The sequence below is a fragment of the Ixodes scapularis genome, unplaced genomic scaffold (assembly GCF_016920785.2).
Source record: "Ixodes scapularis isolate PalLabHiFi unplaced genomic scaffold, ASM1692078v2 PGA_scaffold2__306_contigs__length_199485367, whole genome shotgun sequence".
Lineage (NCBI taxonomy): Eukaryota > Metazoa > Arthropoda > Arachnida > Ixodida > Ixodidae > Ixodes > Ixodes scapularis.
Window position 1 is genome coordinate 157,169,727 of NW_024609857.1, and position 19,186 is coordinate 157,188,912.

The 19,186-nt window shown below is 43.7% G+C and overlaps 1 pseudogene; it reads left to right on the plus strand.

Annotated features, from left to right (window-relative positions):
• The window catches only part of LOC115331965, a 73,001-nt pseudogene that overhangs the window by 9,192 nt on the left and 44,623 nt on the right, over positions 1-19,186 (plus strand).

Genomic DNA, 19,186 nt, shown 5'->3' on the forward strand with positions numbered 1-19,186 from the left:
CGTTTGGAAGATACCCAGTTTCCTCCTCTTCATTTCCTCCTCTAGAGAAGCAGAGGGAACGAACGACACGAGGCCGTTCGTTCCCTCTGCTTCTCGGAGAAACAAGACGTAAGCATATCTGTCAAATGCGCCTCCTTTTCTTGAAAAATACGGTCATCCGTTCGAGATATCGCTGTACGAGTGATGTTTTTATGTTCGTAGCATCCCGTTGCACGCTTTTGCCGCGTGTTGTGTGGAATCCAGATTTCGGTTCAGCATCCCTTTAAGGCTGGTTCACATATTTGCGTCGACAGCGTTGCGCTGCGTTGCCTTGTGCAGCGCAGCGCGTCTCGATTGGCTCGTCGTAAGGGTTGCCATAGCAACAGCTCGACGCAAGCAGACTTAACGAAGTCAGACTCAGTCAAATGCAACTGTGTGAACGAGACATCAGTCTCCGGCATACTCAACCTTGCATGGAGCCGATTTCGTTCGTTGTTTACGCTCCACGCCTCGTCGTATACTAGGAGAATAGCCCATCTGACTCAGTTTAGGAGAGTTCATTAAAAAGCCTGACAGGTAAGTTTTCATTATTATTATAGTATCCGAAGTACACAGCAGCATTTTGTTTGAATTTCAGAAATGACGGTTTGGATTGATGTGTGCATAACCTACGATCGAAGATACATCGAAATAAGTCCTTATTCTTCTAGCCCAAAAGATTTTCGGCACTATCTTGAAGTGCTCGTAAAAGCTGTAAGTTGAAGACTAACAACTTTTAAACGTCTTTCTTTTTTCATAATTCTAAACAAGAGTATATGTGCACAACAATTCCTCAACAAAATTGCCCATCAAATTGGGCGTAAATAAAGTGTTGCCTGTCCTTTCAGGCCGAATTGCGTTTTCGAGATCTAGAAAACACAGAAGTAATTCTGGCAACTACGCGAATTGAAGAACTCAAGGTACGTAACAACAAATATGTATCCAACAAATATAACCTATATTTATACTGGGCTGTGCGCAAAATACATCCGTGTTATCGAAAAACTTTATGAAAGTAGGCGCAGTGGAACCTTCACAATTCAGAAGTGAAAAAACTGGCCGAGTTGGTACTAATTCATAGTGAAAGACAGAGCGCACGAAAAACAGCGACACAAGTAAGACAATAACAAGACTTGATCTCACTTTCAACTGAAAGATTATTTTCACAAACCGTAGCAGAAAGTATCACCCACTTCGCTCATGCTCCTCAACTTCATCAAGAATATTACGCTAGAGGATGGGATAAGCTGTCAATGTTAGAAATTTTTAGACTGCTGAGAGTACCTACTCTGGAATGTGAGACGCTTCTTCAATTTTACATTAAATTTTAGGATATTCCACGTCAAGAATTTGAGAAGTTTGTGAATAGTTTTATGTACGTTTTCTACTATAACGACTTTTTTTTACCACTAAATTCCTTTACTGAAACTCGAGAAGGACGTATACTAAAGTTGATTAGAGCAAATTTAAAAAAAAACGTCGCTACTAAGTAATAACCCTTTGGGCGAAATATTCTAGAAAATTGTGAACGACACCAACGTGTATCTGGATCTCATTTCCGTAACGCTACGGTTGGATAACCATGTTTGGGAGTTTGCTTCTGAATTCCATTAGCTCATATTTTACTAAGAACCTTAACGAGAAAAAAAATTATGCCGTAAAACGAAGTTGATTGTGCCATTTCCCTACCCCAGTCCCACACGAGTGATAAACAAACAACCGAGAAGCCTCAAGCATGTGCCGCTCGCACGCGAATGTACCTTTGGCAGGCTTGCACTCTCTACGTGCTCAAAACGTTAGCACGACTGATTGGAAACCTGCCAAAGCACGGCCGGCCAGAGTAAAAAGGTGCGCTTTCTTATGGTCTTCACATAGGGTATTGTTTTTAAGAGCACCCACAACCTGGTGAGGTCGCCGCGACCTCATCCAAAACAAAGAGTATCGTCTTCCTTTTCCTTTCGCCGCCAGTTCCGTATTGACGAGGTTACGGTCACGTCCGCCGAACTGGATCCAACATTTATGCGGAAAGCGATCTTGCAGGCGCTGAGTTTCGGGCGGAGCATGTTTCTTGCTTTGCGTTTGCAAAGTGTACATCCTACATCAAAATCGAAAGAAGTGGAAGGTTCCTTGAGAATTAACATAACGTGTAGTCATCTTTATTCCAAAGTCTAAGAATCAGACGACACGGAGGACAATCGCGTTGCTCGCGTCTCCGGCCCTCGCGGAGCGATACGCGATAAAGTCGATACGCAACCGACAGATTCGGGCACCTCGGACCAGGCAACAACGAGCAGCTACGGCTTGCCCTTAAATCAAAAGAGAAGGGACGACGTTTTTATTGGCCGCTAAGTTCTCCCGAGGGCACAGAGTGAAACAAAAAACAAATTACGGGACGATGGCGCACGCGCTGCGCATCGCCGCACTATTTTCTCTGCTCCGCACGCCACAGCACGCCGTCTCACGGCCGAGCCGCCATCCGCTATTCCATGTCTCTTGTAGAAACGACGGTCCCTTCCAGCATAGCAGCATTGGATCGACATGGCCGCCCTGAATGCACCATTGCGATACTTTGCTCCGCAAGCAGGGCATATACAGTTTAGCCCCTCCCTTCGCCATAGATAGGAGTGGAGTTTGGCCAATGGGCGTGGCTTGCTTGACACCTCGTCAACCATATCACTAACAGGTCAAGAGAACGCCATGGCCACGCCCCAGTTCACCATCTTCGAGCCCAGCCGACGCCAGGGACCTATAATTTTGTGTTTGATTTTCGGTTTCCTTCAGCGTATATGACTGTTTGATTCTATTTTAAATTAACCGCTAGCAGTGTTTATGCTGTCTTGTGTTTGTTTAGGAACGACATTAAGTTAGTTCCCGGCTACCTTGTCAGTTGTCCCTTCACACGAGCAGCCACATGAGCCCGGTCATGCGCATCCCATGCGCTCGGTGCGTCGCGAAAATTGTGATTTTCCTTTAGTCTTTATGCATTTCATTTGTTTTTGAGCGGAGAACAACGACAACAGTTACTAATTCGCAGCTGAAGAACTTTCGGCAGAATTTCGGGACCTGCGAGCCTTAGACAGGGGGTCGATGCATCACAAGATGCCGTCCTCACCAGAGATCTTCTGGGGTGCATCCGTGTTTTCTAAGAAAATTGGCCGTAAGCATATGAAATGAACTGAAGCCATTCGACCCAGAAGTTAGTTTGACGGAACTTTGTTTATTCTTATTGTTATTTCCTCTCAATCCGACGTCAGCGTGTAAAACAAGATTGCTTGCTTGAGGCGAAACTCCTGGGCCGGCTTGCTAGAACAGCGCCCCACCGGAGTCTGGGTCAAAGAAAGCAGCGGCAAAGGCTGGAGCGCGCGAGCGTTCTGAGGCGCGGTTTAAAGGGATACTACAACGAAATTTCGGCGCTAATTTTTTGGTCTATATGTGTTCAAAGGAGCAGCATCACATCGAGCATATTAATATCTTGTTAAAAAAGTCACAAAAAGGAATTTTAAAACGAATTAAGCGATTGGCAAAGAGCACCTGGTGCATGTCGCTAACGCCTCGCTTGTAATGCCCGTCTAGGAACCTTGACAGCTAGTGACGGAGGTTGTCTCGCCTCCGGCCACGACGAGAGAAGAGGGGCAGCAGGAACTCCCCTCTTCCCGAGAATGCCTTTTGTGTGTCGCAGAAGTCGCTACACGATTACAGAAGATTAACCCGTCACTCAAAATTCGTACAAAAGCAGCCACTTCGGTGGCTGGAATGACTAGGCCATCCTCTCGATGTCAGCGTCGCCGTAGCTTTGCTCGTCCTGAGACGACCTACGTCACGATGCGTTGGATGTCACGTGGTCTCCGCTGGGCCTTCTCCAAGCGCTTGCCAGAGTGGGCCGTTTATAAAAAAAAATACAGCCACCAGGCTCAAAATACAAACGTGCGATTGTCATTTACGGATATTGTGGATCATATTCAACCTATTTTTGAACACGACGGGAATATTTCAAATGTTGTTGAAGTATCCCTTTAAGTCCCGCTCAACTCTTGCGCTGGCTTCGACATTGCTTTATTTTCCCCTGTCTCACCTGACACGCTGTTTCTACCAAGCCGGACCTGATATGGAATGATCAAGCCGTGCCTGCCTACCACGAGCCTCAACCGAGATCTTTCATTAATGAGACAGCGATCTTGTTTTCCGAATATTTTCCAAGTTGCCGGAAGGTTCTTAAATAAACTTCGAGCGACTAGTTAGCGTTATACGACTTCCCGCAAATAGTAAATTAACTCGCTTTGAAGTGATATATTTAAATTCAATTGATTGTTCCCTGCTAAGAATGCTGAGGGCCCAACATAAATCATCGTATCACTCCGTACGCATTAACGAGGGCAGAATCCGCACAGTAACATCATGGACAAGCAGCTAGTTCAAAAGCTAGTGTCATGAGATCGAAACTAACCATTATTCTGAAACCCGTACCCGTATGATCGTAACTTTAAGAACAGCTCTATCCAATAAACACAAGTTCCAAGTCAAAACAACAATTCCTAACTTTCCAAGTCGGAAACCTGCCGTAGGCGTCCACTTGATTTTCATAAACTATATATTGCCGCGTGTGCCAAGCCATATGCATTTTTGAGTGCTTAAGCTTTTCTTCGCGTTTTTGTCGTGAGCATTTAGGCGAAAGCGTAAAGAATTGAAAGTATATAATTAATTTCTGCATGGACATAATGTTACTTGAAATATGACGCTTATGCATACCTCTAACGTCGAAACGGTAAAACGTGTTAATTCCTAATTGAAAAAGTAAAACGCAAAAGTAACATGCGTTACTTTTTTATCGGTAACGGTAACGCGTTATTTTTATTTTGAGGTAACGTAAGACGGTAACGCGTTTCTTTCATTTGCAAGTAACGAGTAACGTATTTCGTTACTTTTTCTCGTAGAAGCCTGCAACACTCACCAAAGCGAAACTAACGCATCTAAAAATTTTAACATTAGAGGAAAGTTTTATTTCAGAAAATGCACGAGCAGTGCAAGTTGGGCATGGCCACATGCTACTCCCGCGGAGCATGCATACGTATAGCCAAGGTTCCCGTGGGGGCATTGCACAGGCTGTTCAAACTGAACATGCCCACGCAGTGCCCCTGTAGATGCAAATATACTCCAGAAGCCACGCGAAGACACAATAAAAGCAATTACGGGAACGGCTTCATAAAGTGATAATAACAATTTAAATAAACGTTTCGAAGCCCATGAGGGCAGCATATTCAGTAAGGCAAAGAACAAAATGAGAGCAGCACTCAAAGTACAATTATTTTCGCGTAAAATCTGCATAAACAGAATGTCACCAAAAAAAATTGACAGGTTTCTTTTTTACCGCTAAAAGAAACTAACCATGTCACATAGCACCTGAGACTGTGGTGGAAGAAATTGGAAACTTTTTAGTAGAAGGAACTGACACACAAAGAGAGGTCTCAAACTGAGCTAACTGGTTTATTTCTCGACCACGAAGCCCTTCCCAACCGCACTCTACGCAGAAATCTCCTTTGCTGATAACAGTTCCAAATGGAGAGAACATACATGACACACAGAGATCAAGCACACGCACAGGCAAAAGAGGTCCTTATCTGTAGGACACCTCGGGACATGGCAGTGACCTTGATAAAATTGTCACGACAGCACACATAAAACGAGGACACTGCAGGGCATCGCAGTGACCTTAAAAGAAGAGTGCTGAACTATCCTAAACAGTAGCACCAAAACCACACGTACCCTTCAAAAAGAAAGAACAAAACAGAGAAGAACGACTTTGGGAAACACATCTTGGTGACCTCTAAACCGCGGCGACGGACCCTAACTGCATTGTCCCCCTAATCCCCCTTTTTTCCTTTTTTTTTCTCTTGTGTTCTAATAACCTATCGTTGAGGCATCTCGAGGTTTCTCCCACGTACTTGAACCCGCATGTTAACGGAATTTTATATACCACACTTTCTTTGCACGGAACTTTCCCGATGGGGCCTTCTGACAGCATTTGTGCTTTCACTGCTTTGACAGAAATGGTATGACAGGGATGCTGTCAGAAGGACCTTCGGGTCCGTGCAAAGAGAGTGTGGTATATGAAATTCCGTTAACATGCGGGTTCAAGCACGTGGGAGAAACCTCGAGATGCCTCAACGATAGGTTATTAGAACACAAGAGAAATGTAAACACGAAAGCGCCAAACTCCGAAATTGCAAAGCACATCGAGGAATGCAACAATTGTACTGCGCACTGCTCAGAAACAGAAGTTCTACATGAAGAACGAGATGATATCAGGAGGGCCGTTAAAGAAACGATAAGATTAAAATCAATGGGAAACTGCATAAGCCAAGCATCAACGCAACTTGGAAGTAACTCCAAAACCAAAAAGTTTCTGACACTATAAACGAACACATCGATTCGCAAGAAAAGGGAAGGGAAAGGAAAAGGAAAAAGAGGTATTAGGGGGACAATATGCAGTTAGGGTCCGTCGCCGCGGTTTAGAGTTCACCAAGATGTGTTTCGCCAAAATAATTCTCCTCTCGTTTTCTTTTTTTTTTTTTTTTGATGGGTACGTGTGGTTTCGGAGCTACTGTTTAGGATATTTCGGCACTCTTCTTCCAAGGTCACTGCGGTCACTGCCATGTCCCGAGGGAATCCCGGAGAAAAGCTCACCGGAGAAAAGCTCACCGGAGAAAAGCTCACCGGAGATAAGCTCACCGGAGAAAAGCTCACCGCAAAACCGGCGGATGCGGAGAAAAGCTCACCGGCCATTGAGCGTATGCGCAGAAAAGCTCACCGATATTTTTTCTTCTTTTTATATGAAGGCTGTTGGATCGTGCGTAACATACATCAATTTATTATGATTAAAATTAGTCAGCTTTGTAAAAAATAAAATGTCCTCTTTTGTGATATTGGTTAAGCTTAATGGGTATATTGCTCCCAAATTAATAATTGCGGGCCAGTGTTTTTTGTGGCTTACTCTCTAGGCAACGAAAGCCCAACTAAAATCTTTATGAACATGAAGAACAGCAAAAAGTTAAAAAAAAAAGAACGTAATGATGACTGCCTAAAACCTAAAAATCAAAGGTGTAAATGCCGAAAATCCAAAAGTGCACGCGCAACACCGCGGTGCCTGAAATTCTCTTTGAAGCTTTTGTTAACATGTTAACAGTCAATAGGATATCGAGGCTTCTTTCTTCCACGGATTTGCACGCTTTCTAACCGTTCGTGCTGGTGTTTCCACACGTTCCCTTTGTGTGATAGTGTCCTTCTACGGTGCGCCACCCATGACCTTCACAGGTGCACACTGTCTCCGTTGTTATTCGTGAGCTATATAAGAACTAGTCATTTGTAAGGTAGGTAGCGGATTGGGCGAGTTGGTAAACGTTATACATGATGAAAACCGCTCAAACGACGACGACGGAGTGAAGACAACAAACACGACACGACGAAGCTGTTCTCGCAACTGAAGTATTGTTAGTGAAATTAACAGAAAGAAAACAGCGTAGCCGACACTGATCACATTAACAAACATCTACTTATCTATTAGGCATTACACAATATTGGGACCTCAAGCGATTCACACACCGCTATTCATATTAGCTCGCAAAAACAAACCTCTTTATCTGACAGGGCTACTGACGGCGCACCCTCAGCTGTCAATAAATTGTTGCCTTTTCTTACCGGTGTACGATGTTCTGATTTTATACTTGCGGCTTCATTAATTTACAGAATGGGTGATTACTAATTTCTGAGGGATTAGTAAATATGCCCAATGAACCTCAAGAATATTACAAAAACGAGGACATATTTTTAATGAAGTGACGAATGCGAATTGTGTTAAATTGCCACGTTTTACGCAGAATCAAGCTAAGCTAAAAAAAATATCGGTGAGCTTTTCTCCGCATCTGCCGGTTTTGCGGTGAGCTTTTCTCCGGTGAGCTTATCTCCGGTGAGCTTTTCTCCGGTGAGCTTTTCTCCGGTGAGCTTTTCTCCGCCGCCCGTCCCGAGGTGTCCTACAAATAAGGGCCTATTTTGTCTGTGCGTGGGCTTGATCTCTTTGTGTGTCATGTATGTTCTCTCCATTTGGAACTGTTGTCAACAAAGGAGATTTCTGCGTATAGCGTGGTTGAGAAGGGCTTTGTGGGTATATATAGGATGAATCCCGGACAAAAGCTCACCGGACAAAAGCTCAGCCATTTTTTCACAGACCCGGACAAAAGCTCACCAGGCGAAAATGTCATGTTGGTCTTAACGCGAGTGCGGACAACTTAGGTGGATACCTGCGACACTAAAATGCAACAATAAATTAAATCAGACAGGCGCGTGGTTTGTTTATTAGATCGGAAACAAGTTTATTTATCGATTGGTTAGAAGCAAATGCAGTCCCTTAGTTGCTCCAGCAGTCTTGGTAAATCTGGATGTACCTGGAACCTCCCGAAAATATTTTTCAGACGATTCTGCAGCGCGGAGTGGTTTTTCGCACCCGATTCTCTGGGGGTTCACCTACCGTATTTACTCGAGTGATAGCCGCACTATTTATGAACAAGGCCCTTGTGTCTGCTTTCCCGCGGAACACAAATACAGCCAACCCTCGCGTTGCGCATAAATAACAGCGTATAACTAGATCGAAAACATGATTCTCTATACAAATGCAATCTTCACAGGTGGTATCTTCGCACGAAGACGCTATCTCTGTCCTGTAAACCGCTGGAATCATGCTGCCGATCGCGGTGATTGGCAAGCCGCATGCTCCGCGGAAACGCAAACCTTCAGGTTTTCTTCATAAACAGTGCGGCTATAATACTCGAGTAAATACGGTATACGGGCTTGTGTCAATGCCGTGCCAACGAGCGCCTGATTTTCCTGATTCAATCAGCCTCCAGACGCTTGGATAAGCGTGGCCGACAAACTTTTGGAACCCGGTATTCCATCCTTCGCAGCTGTAGTTCGTCCGGTCGTTATCTTGAAGAGAGGCGCCATACATGTTCCACCGTTACGGGGGAAACTCCGGTCGTCGTCTGCGCACAGTCAGGCAAAGGGAAGAATTCGCTCTCGGTGCCGCCGAAAAAAGAAGGAGCAGAAGCATAACGGAAAGGGCCGTTGACATACGTGCAATCAAAGGGGTTCAGCAGGTCGCTGATGTCACCGGTAGACTTGTCTTTGATCTAGGTTAGTCCTTCGGGCACAAGCTGTGGTGGAAGGAACGCCAGCCTATCCAAAATCCCGCACTGCTTTCTAAATTGGTCATCTGTTTAAAACGCCCCAACTTCCGTTCTTTCAAAACATTTTTCAAAATTCACATCTTAATGGTTTGTATATTACAGTTTTGCTTCAGTTTCCCTTTAATATAACCCTGAGATAATTCTTGATTTCAAATACAGCTACGACACTCAATGACGAAAAGAATTAACTTTTCCTTTCCATTCACTTTAAATATTACACTGAACCCCAAGAAAACCAAGTCATTGGTAAGGGAGAGACATTGGTGCCTATCCTTTATGTGCGCGTTGAGCGTGACATAAGCAGAATGAAAAAACGAGGTCAACGAAGGGTGACTTGGCTTCTTCGTGTTCAAAAACCTCGGTTCACGAAGTTTCTTCGGCGTGGCACAAAAGTGCTCCAGTACCTTGAGTCAAGCAAGTTCGATCTTATCAGCTCCACTCAGTTTCAGTGACCTAAAGTTTGGTCCTAAGTCGTTGCTTCTCTGCCTGTTATGGCTTATCTGTCGACACCTTTTCATGGGATGGGATGCCACTTCTGTACAAAATGGTGCAATGTTCATCGCGTCCGCACTTTATCACAGCCCGTTTTTCGCCCGGATAGCAAAAAAAAAAGAGCTGAGCTTTTGTTTGGATCTGTGAAAAAACGGGTGAGCTTTTGTCCGGTTACCATATAGGATGGTCGAGAAATAAATTAGTTAGCTGAGTTTGAGACGTCCCTATCTGTGTCTGTTCCTTCTACTAAAATGTTTTCAATTTCTTCCACCACAGTCTCAGGTGTTATATGACATCATTATCTATCAGCTCGCCTGCACACTCACTGTCTTTTTAAAAATAAACCAGGCATCGGCGAGCGCTCATTCTCCGCCCAAAGGAAGCGCTAGAGGTCGCAACCAGATGCTAAACTTTCAGCCCGATCCGATACCTTATTGAAAAGTTATAACTGACTTTCTCAAAATTTCAATGGGAAAATGGAGCCCATTTTTGTCCGTTTTCGGTTTCTGATGCAATAGAGCCCCATGTATTCGAAAACCCATTTTCCCATTGAAATTTTTAGATCACTCATAACATCTAAATAAGGTATCGGATCGGGCTGAAACTTTGACACCTGGTGGTGACCTCTAGCGCTACCTTTGGGCGGAGAATGAGCGTTCGGCGATGCCTAGTTTATTTTTGCGGTAAAAAGAAAACCCTGAAACACCCTGTACATCCGGCAGGGGGCCACGGTTTTGTTTACCAGCGACGAGTAACTCTCGCGTTGCTCGTTTTGAATAAACTAAGGCTCCGGCCGATTTCTTGGTCCCCACCTTCTCTCCTTCGCGAGGGTCGACGCATTGTCAAAGTCAAAGGCATGGCCTGTAATCCATGCATGGTCGGCGAGTTCCGACTTGAAACAGGTCGCATTTCTGATCTTGGCGACTTCCCGTCCATGCTCTTTTAGTCTTCTTTTTTTCTTTTCCGCCCCATCTCTCCGATGTAGGACGCGTCACATTTTTGCATTATACTTGGTAGATCACCTCTGCTAAATGTTCCCCTGTATAGCTCAGGTGGGAGCCAAGAAGGCATTGCACGGGCAGCCCACGTTGGGAATGCCCACACGGTGCCCCCGTGCAACCCACCTCTTCTGGCCTCGCATATCCGACGTGGGACTGATGGCGGCTTTGCGCGGCAGCCCGAGTGGGGCCACGGGCGGACTGGACAGACATTCCTTTCGGCTTCTGCTTTCAATTTAAAAGCAGTGGGAGTCTTTCTACCGTGTGCCGGCGAGACAGCGCAAACCGTTCGAGAACCGCCTGAACCACCATGAACAACTGTTCCGACCACAGTAATTTAAACTGTGTGCCAAAGTACTCACATCAAAAATTGTAGCGCGCTTATTGAAATACTTTTAGTTTGCGATAAGCAAAGCCATGTTTACGGAAATTTGTTTTTGAGAAAACAAAGAAGATGTGTTCCGCGCAAGTCCCTGAAGGCAGCTGGTGGCCTCAATGCCTGTAGCTCTAACTAGTCTAGAAATTCCTCCAAATCAACCCCGGAGCCCAGAGGCGAACAGGGTGAGACTAGGGTGTCTTGCTAAAACGAGTTAAAGCGTTGTAGAAGGGTTGAGGTCTCAGCGCCCCCACCGACGAGCGGTGGCAGAGAGGAACATCCCCTAATGTGAAGACAACAAGAAAGCGCGCCTTTTTATTCTAGCCCGGCCGTGGTTGAGCTTGCACACGCGGTGCCACCGCGCAGCCCACCTCTCTGATAACTCTGCCTCCGCATGTCAGAAGTTGGACCCAAGGGGGCATTGCACGGGGAGAACAAGTTGGGAATTCCCAGGAGGTGCACCCGTGGAGGCCCCCAACTGTGCTAAATGTGCCCCCGTATAGACCTTTTGATCCTCAGACGCATGGGCGCTGCCATCTTGGAATCACGTGACGCGGCCGCTTTTAGGTAGCTTCAACTCGTCGCCCCGCTCTCCCCTCTGCGCCTTGGCGGATACGTTGTATTAGTGTTATCCGTCGCGTTTTACCGCGCTTTCTTGCCTTGCTCTGTAAAGTATACTTTGATACTTATATCTACTACCTCATCGCATTACATCATGGTGTGCATAACTTCTCCCGTTAATTTTGTAGCAAGATTTGGCTATTTTTACCGTCGGCATACTGAATGCGTGAAGATGAGGCACAATGTGGCTCAGTGCATTAGCACTGAGCCACATTGATTATGTAAAAAACTAAGACAGCACGAGGGTTCAGAGGCCAATTACTTATGACAACGCGGGTTGGCTCACTAAACTCCATTTCAGCTTAAGTCAAGACGCAGTGGACGCTACAAGCTAATAGGACCAATCAAGCAGCGTTAAAAGCGCAAGTCACTTGGCCTTTTCCGGTCATGATTGAACCAGCAATAATAGAACACGTACGGAAACGGTACGAACACCCTGATGATGCACTTTCGCTTGTAGCTTGTAACGTCTTCTGCGTCTGGACTCAATGTGAAACGAAGTATAATAGTGGCGAAACGTTTGCAATTAGAAGCGCCTGTATTTATAATTTAAGGATTGGAAGGAGTCAAGTGTAGTCAGCGTAAGGAGACTATACGTTTCTGGAAGCATCGTCCTTTGTATTCATAATATATCGAAAACAGTTTTTATTGAATATTTTATTCTCGTATTTTATCTGGTGCTAGGAATAATGGTACGTCAACATCAAGCGATTTGGTTGTTCATAATATCATACCTACATATGTCTGACGTTCTCAATCGTTTTTGCGATATTAACATTCGGTTGGTGAACTTAGTTATAGATTGTAAGAGACTATATACTGTGCCCGGTTCAATTACCGACAGTCTTTCAATTGATTTATTGATTGTCTTTGGATAACCAGTTCAATTCACTTAGTTTATCTTAGCACAAGTTTGGGACTTCCCGCGTAAGAAACTGCCACAGACAGTTTAAGAGTACAGAGTTTTAGAATAGCGTACGTAAAATTTTTGATTACGCAAAGAAATAGCGTTGTTTTTATGCGCTAATCCAAACTGCGGAACGTAGTTTGACGACGCATTCTTTTTCTTGCTAATGCAAAAAAAAAAAGAAAATGCATACACTGGTTTAACTTTTGTCGGTGCCTAAAGTCCGCAATCTTTGACGCCGAAAAAAAAAAAAAAAAAAAGCTGTCTGCATAAAAAGCGCCCGAGTTCCGCCTTGTCAATGGAGAATAGATGTTTACATTTAGTTGCTGGCGACGCTGAGGTTTATAAAGCGCATCTGTTCAAACAAATAAAGATCTGCTTACACAGGTCCATAAGTGGCGCCTAGCGTTAGACTTCAGCCTAACTTTCCGAGGTTCTTCTCCTGCACCCTTTATTTTAAGTTGACCAATTTTACGGATGTCAGACTTGATGTAACAGGCCTGTCACTTATATATGTTGTATACTTCGTATGCAAATGTCATTATAAAAAAAAAAAGTTTGTTTCCTAAGGCAAATATTGTGAATTGCTGCATATAAGTTCTTTAACAGGGCTGATAATTAAATACATTTCCTTCTAGGCCTGGGTCGCATCTGGCGAAATATTTCTCGAGTACTTCTTTTTTAATAAAACAGGCCGAGCCAATATTATTTGTTGTTGTTGTTTTTTTTTCTTTTATAAAGTCTGCGTCATTGTAACAAACCTCTTTTAGTCTGCGAGATTCTGTAGAAGTGTGTTCTCCACGAAAACAAAACAGTCAGTTCATCAGTTCTTACCGAATCAGCACATTGCTAATAGCTGTCAGCCTGATTCTTCGCATTCACGTATTAGTCTCTTCATTGGATTATTTTTTTCGAAAATAGCGTCATCGCGTACGGCCGTAGACAATGGTAATCATCTCTGTACATCAGTTCAGTCGTTTCGCCGCCGACCGTAAGCAGGTGCATCGAGGGTGTCCGCAAAAAACGAGAACCGGCCATTTAGGCTCGAAACCACTTCGTAGTCTTCACAGTGGCTCAGTACAAGTGTTTCATTAGTTATGTGCTACAAGGGGAACAATTGTATCACAAAATAAAGCATAAACTGCATAAAACAGCAACACAGCCGCGTGCACGCTGAAACCGAAACCAATCAAATTGAAGCAACCTAATGGCGGCGAGTACTTTTAATGTCCTCTATCCGCCGGTCAGTAAACTACTGGGAAGGAGAGATGGACTGCGCGTGGTAGCCCACGTTGGACATGCCCTCGCTTTGCCCACCGCCTTCGCATAACTGAGGGCATGACCACGTCGGTTCGACGTGGGACCCACGGGAGTATAGACTTGGCTGCCCCAACCCACTTTACAAACGTGGGGCGCACGTGGCCCCCACTATATGGGCTATCCGGGGTACTCTGCTGTATCCCCAGGGGCGCAGCATTCCGAGCTTTTTTTTAATTTTGCTTCTATAATGAAGGACACTATACTCCGTTTCCCCTTTCGATGTACTGCGACGTAGGCTACAAGTTACACAAAATAATCCATAGATCGTAGCTTGTCTAGTGAACCGGGGGGGGGGGGGGGGGGGGCGTTGTTTTGAGCTAGGAATTGGCTGCGGTGGCTCGTAGCGTCCTAAGCGGTCCATCGCAACATGAAACAGAGTATAGCCTCATCAACTTCACCGGAAAATAGCGTGAGCGGAATATAATTGCTTGACTTTTAACATTTTAGAATATTTTAGAGGTAAATAAGTTGACTCTATATGTCATTATTTGCTAACTTTCACCTTTAGACTATATACCTGACATTCGCCGCGGCAAATAACCTCACGCCGAAGCGATTGTTTCTATATTTCCAGTGTTATTTTTTTATTATTTTTCGTCTTAGAAACAACATTCTGTAGATATTCGCTGTTTCACCGACCATCGGCAGAAGATTCCTGTAAAAACTACGCCCCGCAAACAAAACCAAAATTGGTAGCGATTTTGGTTTTGTTTGCTTGTTGGAAGTGATACACTTCCAAGGGGTCAATTTAGTTATCTTTTTATAAGGCTTTGTAGGGTCATATTGATTTGACCCAATAACATTTTTGATCATTAAAAAAAATGCGGTTCTAATTAGAACATCGCGAGCGTCATCGAAAACCACTAAATCGGTAAATTGTAGAAACACTTGCAGCGCGCGGGAAGCGTGGTTGTACGAAAAAGTCACGGTCTGAAATAGTGAAGGGCGGTTTGTACCAAAGCTCAGATTGTAAGAAACAAAAGAACCACGTGGTGCGTCGAAGTTCGATGCATTTTCGGGACCGAAAAACACGAAGTACCTCCATCCTAACCTTTCTCAAATTAACTAAATCACAAATAGTACCCCCTCCACCCCCCTGTGATCTCTCACCCAGAAACACAAACTATTCCTTCCCAAAATTTGTAAGCTTGACTAAATCACTAATATGACCCCCTCCCTCCAGCCACCCACCACTCGACAAAAAAAAAATTACAGAAGAAGTAACTTTTTCACACGTCTGTTAAAACCTATAGACGACTGGTTTTTCGTGGTCCTTTATACTCAAGGTTTCCTTTAAGATTATTTTGAAAGACCCGCTTTCTTTGCTTACACCATTCGCATTTGAGCGAGAACGGAGCGGTGTCAAAAAAAGATAGGGATCCTCAAAATGGCTGCGTCAATAAACTTCTGTACAACCTTTCATTTGATTGCGGGCTCTGCTATGTGGGCCATACGGGTTGGTTTGTAAATGAACGCCTTTTAGGGCACAAAAAAAAATGTAAAAAATGTTTCTCCGTCATCTGAACTAGCTAAACATATTGCTGAATGTTATGCGAGCTCGCCATTACGGGAATTTTAGTGCAAAGAAATTGATTCCTTCAAAATAATTCTAAAAGTGAACCTTGAGTATAGGGGACCACGGAAATTCAGTGAGCCATCCGTCATTAGTTTTGAACGAACGCGCGAAGCGCCGTTCACACATATGCGACCGAGTAAGACCGAGAGAGGCCAGACCGGTTTTTAAGCTTCTTGGGACGTCTAAGGACCAGATGCGCTGCAGCGGAGCTGGTCCTAAGAGGTCGCAAGAGGCTTAAAAACCAGTCTGGTCTTTCTCGGTCTTACTCGGTTGCATATGTGTGAACGGCGCTTTAGACCAAGAGAGGCAAGACCGGTTTTTAAGCCTCTTGCGACAGCGGAGGAGCTGATACACTGCTGCACAGTAGGTCCTCCGCCGTCGCAAGAGGCTTGAGAGCCGGTCTTGTCTCTCTTCGCCCTACTCGGTGGCAAGTGTGTGAACGACACTTAAGGAAGGTTCTTCTGTAGTGGGTTTTTGTTGCTGTTTTCGACGTGTAGGTGGTCGGAGGAGGAGCGGGGGGAGGGAGGGGGAGGGAGGGGAACAGAGGGTGGGGCATTTTTCTCGGTTCACATGGCCTTGACGGGCATTAGTATGTCGGGTAGCCTGGCGGCGGGTGTCTGCTGGTGGTGCGGTGTCCGGGCGGAGGTCAGTCAGTCTGGCTCAGTTCCACCAACTTTGCGGTGACATCTATTCTTGTCTTCCCTTTTCCCTGTCTGTGTGGGCGCCTATGAATTGATGTTCTCTTGCGAATGAACTCGGCTATGTTTAATATTTTGTGTCGCCTTGTCCGTATTTTTTTAGTTCCCCTTGTCTCACTGTTTAGATTATAGTGTTACACGATTAGTTTCAACAGATCATCCACGACAAAAACCGTGCTAATATGGACTGAACGTATGCTTAAAATAAAAGCTAGGGTGCTTAAATATCAGTTTTTAGAAAACTTGGAAAAACAGGGAGCAATGTAATTGCTCTGTAATTGGTAATTATCGTCAGACGTTAAGCTTCCAGATTTGTGAACTGCCACAGACTTTTGTTATGCCGAAGGAAATCTACTTGTCTGTAAAGACAAGCTAAACGTGAAATAAGCACAGCGATATACCAAACTGGTGTATAAAATATCCGAATCACAAAAATTCAACCTTTGTTACTGCCCACTCTTCAATAATTTGTGAATATCATTAGGACCAATTAACGTACAATTTCACAATTTGACTTGTTGAAGCTAAATTGCTGCTTGCATATTTGTCAATTGTATATATTTTATATGATACAAATGTTTGTTTTGTTGGCCTTCTACTCATAGTGTTTGGACAAGCAAAAGAAGCAAACGAAGAAACAGGAAAACAATAACCCTTATACTAAATATTTAAAAAAAAAAATAGCGGCCCTCAAAATGCAACTTTCAAAACAATGCCACTCCTGTTCGATGAAACAATCTAATACCAATATTGTTACAACGTTCTTGTTCTAATAGTGGATACTACCTATAATTGAAGGAGATTCATCTAGTAAATATGTTGAATCTGATAAGACGATTCAAAAATTGACTGAGACGAGAGAACGAAACCAAGATTATTACAAGGACTGTGATGTTCTTCTGTTTATAACCGGGTAAGTCGATTTCGGTGATAACAAGAACTTCACTGCTACGACCCCGGGTCTCGAGACATTCAGCAAGTAAATCGGTCAATTAAAGTTTTCTTTACAAATGTCTGTACACAATAACACTCTTCATAAGTATGGCCTCTAATGTGAGCTACTGGTATTGCGCCAAAATCTAAGCTAGATATAACACCTGAGCACTCCAACTTCAAATGGGGATACCAACCTTCTCATCGGGCAATACATTCTAAAGAATAGATTACTTCCAGACTAATTTTTAGAAAAATATATGATTGTTCAGAATTACGCAGCATTCCAGAAATCCTGGCTTAGATTCCCGTCCCTGTCCGTTTTGGTTTGGATAAACAAGGTACCGGTATGCCCTCACATATTAATACTGCGTGATGCATGCTAAAGAATCCAGGCTTTTGGAGCGTATAGCTGTCTCTCATGAGAACTTTTAATGGGACACTACCTGACTGAAAACTGTCGTAATACCAAATTCAAAAATATTGACCAGAGTCTCCCTTTAGAAATAGCGACGTTCTATTTTTAGATATAATCATAAATGTCTAAAATAACTTTAAGGGAAGATCCAGGTTCTCTATAAAAAGCACCGATAACAGCAACCAACTTATCGAGCCGCACCTTGACCCTAAGGACTCAGTGTTAGGTAAATTATGAAGAGCAGATAAGGTCAGTTTTAAAAAATCACGCAGCACTCTCTGAAAGATCTATCACATCGCACTACGTTGCAGTTCGGAGGGGTGAATTCACAATCAAGAATGGCATCATGTAACTAGGTTTCTGTTACACATATTACGAGTGGTGGATATAAAGATGCAATACAAAAAAACTCAGTGGATTTGGGGGGAAAAGCTTCTAGCGTTAATGTTTATTACAGAAAACGGTTTATTCCTTGCGTGTCAGTTTGAATGTCCATATTGAGTCAAATGAAGACCTTTTACAGTTTTGTAATTTGTTGGAACCCACGAGTTCCGTACGCTGTCAACAAGGACGTGGTCGTAACGGAGATTAATTTTTGGGCTATTTCTTCTAGGTTTAGCAGCATCGAACCAATGCTCTTTACGAAAATTACGGAACAGGTGGCGAGAAATTATAATGTAATGTCTCATAATATCATAATGTATTTATTTTGTCCCCTTAAACAACCAGTGTAGGTTTTTAATGTGGCACTTTAAGAAGTAATGCATATATAAAATATGCTTGAATATAATTAACGACAACAAGTGAAAATGCACAACTAAAGATGAGAAAGCATATCATGCAGCCTCGTTTTAAACTTGACAGTTGCCGAAAATGTCTAGGTCCCCATGACTAAAGCAATTCACAAATGTCTGCGCTCTTGTGATGGGTGAGGGCGTGTATTGATCGTGAGGGTAAAAAGTAAGCGCACTCCTATTAGAAAAAGCGGGTTCGTCAAATTCACAGTTCGCAAAGGTTAAGACTCAATATCACTGCGAAGTATATTGTGCAAAAATATTCTATCACGGTACAGCCTTCTGGCGGATAGACCTTGCAATATGTTCAGGCGGGCTAAACATATTCAATTTTCGCTGCATCGCATGCACTAAGTGTATTCCACACAATAGAGCCAAACTTTAGTCTTTATGTGATAAAAGACCAAAATTAAAAAGTGAGCCAGCATGACTCACAAAAGTTCTAGTTAAACGATACACTTAACATCAAGCTAGTATAAATAAGGCACGATTGCGCGTTTTACTGAAAGGCAATACCTTTTCTTATCGGGAATAATTACCGCCATTTTCTCAGCATAAGGTTAGAATGCGCAAGGAATCGCTTTGTAGAGGTTCGCAATCATCAGTGGTGCGAAATCCTCGTTCACAAAGATCCGAGTACCCCTAAGCTTGTAGGCATTTTTGAGGATACGAACTTTATCTCGAAAATCAATCACTTTAATATTGCAAGTCTAATTTTACATTCTACAAACGAACCGAGGCGATGACAGCGTTCTCCGCCTTTGCAAGTTAGAGACAATTTTGAAGAAAGCAGATTATAAAT